The 9,988-nt window shown below is 39.2% G+C and overlaps 1 protein-coding gene across 1 annotated transcript in view; it reads right to left on the reverse strand.

The window, feature by feature from the left end:
- Positions 1 to 9,988, reverse strand: part of stk16 (serine/threonine kinase 16) — a 230,927-nt gene that overhangs the window by 20,541 nt on the left and 200,398 nt on the right. The window lies entirely within an intron of this gene.

Raw genomic sequence — 9,988 nt, forward strand, 5'->3', positions numbered from 1 at the left:
AGACTTTTAGCAGCAATGATTTTGTTACACATATTTTCCACGGCCATAACTACTAATTGATTTGCAGCGCTCCTTTTATTCTGCATTTCAGTCAAGTGTGAGCTCGCAATACCATTTTCCCTTTCTCCGTCACTTTTCTTAGCAGCTGCATCCGAAATAGCATACTTCCCTTTAGTAGACTAAAAACAGTATGTGACTAAGTATGTCAGAATTCACAGTACTCATAGTGCAGGCAAAAAGTACCCGGATGGCCTTCTACTTCCAGCGAGATTCTGTATGCAGTGCACTAGTATGGCATTAAGAACACAGTGCCTCCATCTGAAATTGCGTACTTCCCTACTAAATGAATTTTTTCCATGAAAATAGCTTTGAATGCTGACATGGCATTCAATAAAATAATCTGAATCCCTACTAAATAGTAGGTGAAAAACAGTATGTGACAAAAGAAGCCGAATTCATAGTACTCATAAAAAGTAGGCTAAAAGTACCCTGTTGACCTATTTCCAGCAAGATTCTGAAGTGTGCATACAATGGACACTTTACTATCCCATGAGGCCACGGGAAAGGATTTGTGAATGACAGTGAAGTGACGTAACTGTCACTGGTGGGTCACATGATAATGACAACATGGCGAATGTATTACGTCCAGATTACATTCATACTAAACACACTTATACTATATAGAACATACTTTTTTAGCAGTCATGACGTTATTACTTATTCAAAATAACTCAAGAGAGTATGTGATTTTGGACGCAGCCTGCGTTTCACTTTATGACACTCTTTTGAAGTGGGGGTGGGGTCAAGGGAATGGGGCGTGTACAATGGGCCTGACCACACCCCTCTCAAATTTATGTCATCAGTGCTAGACGCAGACCACAACACATGGCGGAGCAGTGGCATGCGGCCAGGTGGATCATTTCCTATTCACTGGCACTAAAACGTGCATGGTTTCGTTTTGCTAACTAAATGTATTAAAAGTGTTTGCTCAAGTTAAAGAAGTAAATAACACAGTTAAAGTGGTGTTTATTATCAGCCGTAGGCTACTTGCTAACAAGTGTCTGAAATATTGCAGCATCTGCTGTTTATTTCTCTCAATGTGCACACTTTTATACTGTTGATAGATTATTTTGTTTAATTTGATGAATAATACTTATTATTATCCACACTTCCCCATTCACATCTCTCCGGCCGGAATATGGCTCTAATTGTTCTTTTCTTGTCTTTATTATATTTACTAATGCCTTTCCATTCACTGTTTTAATAACTAATTTCTTTGGTCAAGACTTCTCACTTCATTTTGACTTTGTATCAAATTCCCTTAAAAAAAAAACAATCATTTCACTGTTCTTTACTTTTCAAAATTAGTCATAAAACATAATTACTCCTAGTAAAAGGTACATAAGGGCTAGCTAGCATGTTAGCTTAGCACAGCATCAAATCATGACAATTTATAAGATTGAAACCATGTTTTGCTCCAAACTCACTTTATAACACCAGTTGAGTGTTGGAAATAACCTTCTGTGATCTGATGTGACTTCTTATCACAGAATGAGGCAAAAATGATGTATATTGTATCGTGTGCTAACCAGTGGAAAAGGATATTAAAAGGTATAGTGCACCACAAAAAAAGGAAAATTCTGTCATTAATTGATCACCCTCCTGTCGTTCCAAACCCGTAAGACTTTTGTTTATCTTTGGAACACAAATGAAAATTTTTGATGAAATCTGAGAGCTTTGTGTCCCTCCATAAACAGCTACGCAACTACCACTACCACTACAACTACCATCGTAAAACTAATCCATGTGAATTTAGTGGTTTAGTCCAAAATTTCTGAAGAGACTGGATTGCTTTATATGATGAACAGAATTACTTAGGCATTTATTCACATTTAAACATTCATCAACTCACACATCAGTTGTGTTAAACAGAAACTCAAGCATGTTCACTTGAGGAGCCAGAACCAGTGAGATTCATTCTCATGTTACGCAGCACGTTTGAGCTTCTGCAAGAACCAATGAGGTTTGTTCTCACGGGTCAAACAGGTTTGGTTGAGTTTCTGTTTATATTCAATGATCAATGTTTATATGTGAATAAAAGACTAAATTTAATCGATTCATCATATAAAGAGATTGAGTCTCTTCAGAAAATGTGTACTACACGATCAATTCATATGGATTATTTTTACGATCTCTTTATAAACATTTTGATGCGTCAAAGTGGTAGTTGCGTAGCTGTCAACAGAGGGACAGAAAGCTCTTATTTGTTTTCCGAAGATGAACGAAAGTCTTACGGGTTTAAAACAACTTGAAGGTGAGTAATTAATGAAAGAATTTTCAATTTTGGATGAACTATCCCTTTAATGCATTATTATTATGAAAATACCCAAGATGGCTTGAAGAAAACAGATAAACCATATCGTCGCAAACAAACGTGTTAATCTGTAAAAACTTTAATGATATTCAGCTGCAGCGATCTCTGGATGCCTTTCCCAAAATAATGGATTTCTTGGAACGTCATACGATGTATGACTATATACCCCCTGCATGTTTCACAAGAACAGGCTTTTAAGACTCCCAGTCTAAAAAGCATGTTTGAGGTGTTTTTAGATACACACCAGTAATGTTTTCTTCTTCTTCTAAGGCACGCTTATAAAAGCTGCTCCTGGATTAATCTAATCCCTGTGAAACCGGACCTAAGTGTCTTACTTGGACTTTCTATGCTAGGGCTCCCTCTGGCTTCCAGTGTGAATGAAACAGACATTATATGAGAGTGTTTATGGATCCATAATGCTCACATCACCTCATTTTGGGTAAAAATGTAATAAATATTACTCCTCTTTAAAGACCATGAAGTAAACGTATGAGAATTGATCAATGTTTCTCCAAATCTGCATGCTTTTGAACTAAAAGCCCCGATCGCCGTTTAATCAAGCGCTTTCATGAACACTGTAGCTACAGCCTGTAAGGTACAGGGTTTTTTTTTCTAAAATGGATGTGAATGAGGCACATATTTCATAAAAGGTATCGACTCCTCACACAATTTAAGCAATTACTGTCATTATAAGATATTAAGAGTAAAACAGAATTCAAAACTTTAAGCTTGAGTCTTACCTTTTTAATGATGTAGCCTATAGTTTGTCAAGTTAATTGCAATCGTTTACATTGAAATAAAATATATATAAAATAAATATATATAAAATACAATATATGCTCTCAATGACAAATCGATCTCAAGGCTAGATTATTGAAATGCTCTGGGTGGTTGCCCTGCATGCTTAATAAACAAACTCCAGCTGGTCTAAAAAAAAAACATATTTTTTACCTGGCATAACGCATTATCAATTTCTTTTTTTCAAATCAGTTGATTGTTAGGCTGCATAAATTAGGTCATCCAGAAGCATGAACACTTCCTATAACACCCAGTGTACAGTACTTGTTATATCTTAAGAAGAATGGCATCTACGCTAATATTATTCTCTCTGTTTATCTCGAGGTTGCCGTAGTCAGCCGTATCGTGATCGTGAGTACAGTATCGTGATATATCGAATCGTTACACAAGGGTATCGTCACACCCCTAATCAACACTGAACTGACTTCAGCTGAACAATAGCCGAAATATATTGTATAAAGAGAAATGTATTGTATCTGTATTGTATGAAGCGCTATAGAAATCAAGGTGACTTGACTTGTCTAATGTAAACAATGACCGTTTCATTGTGCTGCCGCCCTCCTGCGGGTTAACAGGTTTTAAGCACGAAACCAAAAACATTTTAATGCTTTAAAAGTGTATACATTGAGAGAAATAAACAGAAAGGAAATTCCCCATTTTTATTAATGAGTTTTTTTTATGCAACAAATAAACAATATATGTAAAGGAACAAAATGTACTGCTATCACAAATGGACTTGTTTGCCCAGTTTTTAGCAACTTTATCTGGAGCAGCCTATAGGCCCCTGAAGCTGGTAAGGAGAACTTGGAGTTTTGAATGTCCTAATAAGTTGTTTTTGTGAAAATGCAATGCAGTAATGTTGCCTGTTAAGAAATGTTGTTATATGTGTGTGTGTGTGTGTGTGTGTGTGCGTGCGTGCGTGCGTGCGTGCGTGCGTGTGTGCGTGTGTGTGTTTGTGCATGTGCGTGCATATGTGCTTGTGTCTGTTGTTTTTTTAAAGGACCCAGTCATCATCTTCTGATCTCACCACAACACACCCACCATCACACCCTTGGACAAGTTACCAGCAGCCCACTGAACCTGCAAGAGAAACTAGGTAGTAAAAACCTAATTAGGAAATCAAATATCGTATTGTATATCCATTTCCTTATAGCCATGCAGTCAATAGTCCTCAAGTTGTAGCTGTCCCCCTGGCCAAGGCCAAGTTGGCCTGGCCAACGGATTTCCTCACTTCCTCACCATACAAAAAGAAGCAAAGGCTGCCACAAAGGCTGCAAAAAAAAAGGAACAAGTAAGGCTCAACAAAAATACAAGCAGAAAACAGATGACGATGCTGAATGCATCTATTGTGAATTAGATGTGAAGGCTGCTCACATTGATTGTTCAATTGAAAATCAAGGGGAGTTCATCTGTGAGATATGCATGGATAAGAAAAACAATTTTTTATTTTATTGTATGGAAAAATCCTACTTAAAAAAACAGACCGCCATTACATTTTTCCTCTCGCGCACCCAGTGGTGGCAGCTCGTGTACCCCTGGGGGTGCGCGTACCACACTTTGGGAATCCCTGGTCTAGCTCCATAGACTCCCATTCATTTTGCACTCAGGGCGATCGCCCCCCAGTGGAACTCTGCCGGAGCTACAATCAAAATTCGATACAATGACACTTTTCCACTGCATGGTACGGCTTGGTACGGCTCAGAACGGTTCGGCTCGGCGAGGCACGGTTCGGCTCGGCGAGGCACGGTTCAGCTCGCTTCGCTTTTCCACTGCGTGGTACGACTCGGCTCAGCGCGGCGCGGCACGGCTCAGTTCGCTTTAGCTCGGTTGTTTTTCCACTGCAGTTAGTACCGCTTCAAAGTGGGTGGGATTATTACTGATCGTTATAGTTTATCCGCTCCTCGGCAACTAACAAGAGGAACATCTGCGCTTCTTTCGCAGCAAGTTTGTTGTTTCTTCAAGCAAGTCAAGCAAGTAGTTTTAAAACATTGGAGGCTGTTACTGGCTATTTAAATCTAGCGGGTTTGATGTCTCGCAGATACAATGACGCTGGTAGTGACGATTCTGTCTGTCTGACCAATCAGTGATCTACAGTGCTTCCACGTCACATTTTATTATCGGTACGGTACGCTGGGAACCTCAACAGAGGTGGTACCATTTAAAGCGAGCCGAAGCGAGCCGTACCGTACCGTACCATGCAGTGGAAAAGCGCCACAAGTGAGCCGTGCCGAGCCGTACCGTACTGTACCGTACCGTACCATGCAGTGGAAAAGCGCCAAAGCATTATGTACCGAACCGAATAGTACAGTACCATGCAGTGGAAAAGCACCACAAGTGAGCCGTGCCAAGCCGAGCCGTACCGTACCATGCAGTGGAAAAGTGCCAAAGCGTGACGTACCGAACCGAACCGTACCGTACCATGGAGTGGAAAAGCGCCACAATAGCGCTTAAAGGGTTAGTTCACCCAAAAATGAAAATCATGTCAGTATTTACTCACCCTCATGTTGTTCCAACCCCGTAGGACCTTCGTTCGTCCTCGGAACACGAATTAAGATATTTTTGATGAAATCTGAGAGCTGGATCACTCCTCCATACTCCTCCATAGGCTTCTTGAGGGATTGAACTTGCAGGCCCCGAAAAGTTATTACAGACATCGTCCAAGTGACTACAGTGGCTCAATCTTAAGTTTATCAAACGACGAGAATACTTTTTGTGCGCAAAAAAACAAAAATAACGACTTTATTTCAACTATTTATTTTCTTCTCTGTGGGCCTCGAGTCAGTTCACTAGTGTAAAAGCGTAGAGCTTCTGTTGTTGTACGTCACACGCATCACACACATGACCAGCGTCGGCCAATAGTGAGCCTACATGTGACGTAGCTCTACGCTATTACACTAAGTTAACTGACTAGAGGCCAACAGAGAAGGAAATGAATAGTTGAAATAAAGTCGTTATTTTTGTTTGTTTTTGCGCACAAAAAGTATTCTCGTCGCTTGATAAACTTAAGATTGAGCCACTGTAGTCACTTGGACTATTTTAATGATGTCTTTAATAACTTTTCGAGGCTGGCAAGTTTCAATCCTTTTGAAGCCTATGGAGGAGTGATCCAGCTCTCAGATTTCATCAAAAATATTGATGTTCCGAAGATGAACGAAGGTCTTACGGGGTTGGAACAACATGAGGGTAAGTAAATACTGACAGAATTTTCATTTTTGGGTGAACTATCCCTTTAATAGGGAGGGAGTGAACAGGCTTTCTGTATACGGGTTTTGCTTCTTATTTCCAATTTGCCGGGACGTTAGTCCCCATGTTGCAAGGTTGGTTTTCCGCCTGGGAATGTTGGGGGGAGTGGGGAAAGTTGCCATTTTTACCGGAACAGGTTATTTGACCATCCAAATTATTTCTAAATGGTTTTATTAAGTTGAAATTGTTGCAAAGTTCCCCCTTTAAGGGCAGCAGGGATAGAGCCAGTAATGACCAATCCCGGCCCAACAGAATCAATTAATTTAAGAAACTTGAGGAAGAATGATGTCAAGAGAGCAGAAAGATGGTTTAATATTGACTATAATGTTTTTGAGGAGTTGCAGAGAAATAGGTTCAAAAGCATCCCAGGAACCAGAACAGCTGAATAGAGGGTTCAGTATGAGAAGGGCATGCCTTGGGTCTCAAATTAGAGGTTTTGTCAATGAAAAATCTCAAGAAGCTTTCACATAAAGCATCAGATGCAGCAGACATAGTATTTACAACAGAATAACTAAAAATAAAACCTTAGGTCTAAAATGATTTGCCATAAGAAAAATATGTGGCTTTAGCCGACTTAGCATTCTGATAAGCCGATAAACTGTCTATAAAGAACTGGAATGAAATATGTAGCTCGTCCTTTTTCCATTTGCGCTCAGCCTTACTACTAACTTGTCTTATTCGTCAGATATCAGAGTTGAGCCATGGTTCAGATTTAGGTTTGGGTTTATAAGGCTATAAGCAGAGCAGTTACATTTAGGACATTCAGCCAGGCAGAGTTTAATAGACAGATGTTGGTCGGTATCCAAGTCCGATAGCGGTGTATCCAAAAGCAAGTGTGCAGGATATCCAAAAGTTAAAATTTGAGCCAAACTGAGAAGAATAGGACCGAGACAGTCGTGGAATGAGAAAGGCAAGGAAGAGACGTAGAAAATAATATCGGCTTATGGTCCAAAAGCATAAAATCAGATACAACAATATCACTGAATGCAAACCCATGAGAGTACAAGGTCCAAAATGTGACCCTGAATGTGAGTGGAGTCTTTTATCCACTGGACCGTTGCTTTGTCAAAGTGGGGGCATTTTACCCCTATTGTCACTGAAAAGTATGATAATGATTCTAGACACATTTAACTTTTGTTTCACTGAATAAATTACAGTCCTTTCCCCCCCACTGTGCACTAATGTTCACTGTGTAAATTAAATAAAGGTTAATCCTTATTAAAGTTACAAAAGTCATTCAGTGAGTGATTTCTTTGTCTTTTTGTAGTTTGATCACCACAGATTAATAAGGGGCTTTTGCCACTAAGACATAATGCACTGATCCAATATCACCTACTGACTCACATGCGTTGTCTTTCTCTATTGTTTACATTCATTTAAGCCATAACTGACTATGTTTACAAGGCAAGGTGGGTATTTTGAGATACATTTGTGTGAATTTATCCATTCAACCGCAAGGAGACATGCAAGAGAATTCATTTTATTATTTGCACGCTGTCTGAGATGTGAAGCTTTCTGCGCTTCGGACAAAACTTCTCACAGTGTGCGCGAGTTCTCTTACGCTTGAATGCTTAAATTGTCAAGGCTTGTAAATGTGTACAAATGATAAACTTTCGTGACCATGCAGCACTGGCTCGATCGGTACAGTGACGGTTCCTTCAAATGTCTGGAACATCTTTTAGGCTGAAAGGCACACCTGTATCCGCCATGTTAAGCAATGAATGAATAACAAGGGTCTCTGCTGTAACACAAGGTAGGGGATGCTATCTAGAAGAGAAGACTAATTAGATTAATGTTAATCAGATATTATGTGAAATATTTGTGGAAATAAATTCAATACATATTTATTAGTACAGCGCTTTTCACAGTAAATATCGTTTCAAAGCAACTTTTCAGAAAATTACAATTTAGAGTGATCTGTGTTCAAGTAATGTGTTTCAGAAATGTACATATATAAATCAAACAGTTAACTTACATCATATTAATTTTAGGCAATGAGCTGATTGAATTATTACAAGTTGTGAACAATGTTTTTTTGCACAAGTACCATGACATTGATTAACATAAAACTGTATAAATGCAAGAGGTGCAATTTAGTTTTGAGCATAAACAAACACAGAATCTATGTGTAAAGGTGAAGACTTTTGTGAAGTGCTTTTCCATTAAAGGATTAGTTCACTTTTAAAAAAAAAAACTTTTGCTGATAATTTACTCACCCCCATGTCATCCAAGATGTCCATGTCTTTCTTTTCCATATAATGGACTTCAATGGGCCCCAAACGTTTCAAGGTCCAAGCTTCTAAGGGCTTTAAACGATACCAGACGATGAATAAGGGTCTTATCTAGCGAAACAATTGGTCATTTCAAAAATAAATAAAAAGTTTAAGTTTTATAAGCACAAATGCTCGCCTTGCTCTGTTCTGTGATGCGCATTCGTGACGGCGCCTAAACCGCAATTACGTTGAAAAGGTCACGCTTGACGTAAGCGGAAGTACCGAGTCAGTGTTTACAAATGTGAGGATGGAGGACCATATACATATACTGTATTCAAATGTCTTTGTGTCAGTTTGCCATTTAAAATGCCCATTTCGTGTGCGTATCCTGTGTGTTTTAATATTAACAAGGCTAAAAGTATACATTTGTAAACACTGACTCGGTACTTCCGCTTACGTCAAGCGTGACCTTTTCAACGTAATTGCGTATTACGTGCCATCACGAACGCGCATCACAGAACAGAGCAAGGCGAGCATTTGTGCTTATAAAACTTAAACTTTTTTATTTATTTTTGAAATGACAGATCGTTTCGCTAGATAAGACTCTTATTCTCGTCTGGTATCATTTAAAGCCCTTTGAAGCTGCACTGAAACTGTCATTTGGACCCTGAACCGTTTGGGGCCCATTGAAGTCCATTATATGGAGAAAAATCCTGCAATGTTTTCATCAAAAACCTTAATTTCTTTTCGACTGAAGAAAGAAAGACATGGACATCTTGGATGACATGGGGGTGAGTAAATTTTCGAGATGGTCCTCACTGCAGAACATGAAATCCACGGGGAGGAGTCGGATCCCGATCCAACTCCTCCCACCTTACATATACCTAAACCTACCAATCTCCGCACCCTGATCCCTAAACCCACCCCTAATCCTACCCATCTCCACCCCTTGGATCTTGATCCGACTCCTCCCCGTGGATCTCATGTACTGCATTGAGGTGCTACTGAAATTATCAGCAAAAGTTTTTTTTAACAGTGAACTAATCCTTTAAATGCCTCATTAGAGACAGACTAGTGGAGATGGTAGTCAAAAGCAGTTTTCAGTTTATTGCATGACAACAAACAGCCATGCTTATTGCCCTGCCTAAGGTGGCCCTCTAGTGGCTGTTAAAGCAATCACATCAACAATGTGCTGAATGCAATGTGCTAAGCTGCTTATTAAACTTTAGACTACATTTCACTTTTCATTTTAGAACATATCCAATTTTTTAATTACATGTGTCATATACTACTACACCACTGAATATTGTCTGATCCTATTGTTTTTAGACTTGATGCAGAGATGGTAATAATACTTTTT

The sequence above is a fragment of the Siphateles boraxobius genome, unplaced genomic scaffold (genome assembly GCF_051911475.1).
Source record: "Siphateles boraxobius isolate OS27281-9 unplaced genomic scaffold, OSU_SipBor_1 53, whole genome shotgun sequence".
In the NCBI taxonomy this organism is placed as follows: domain Eukaryota; kingdom Metazoa; phylum Chordata; class Actinopteri; order Cypriniformes; family Leuciscidae; genus Siphateles; species Siphateles boraxobius.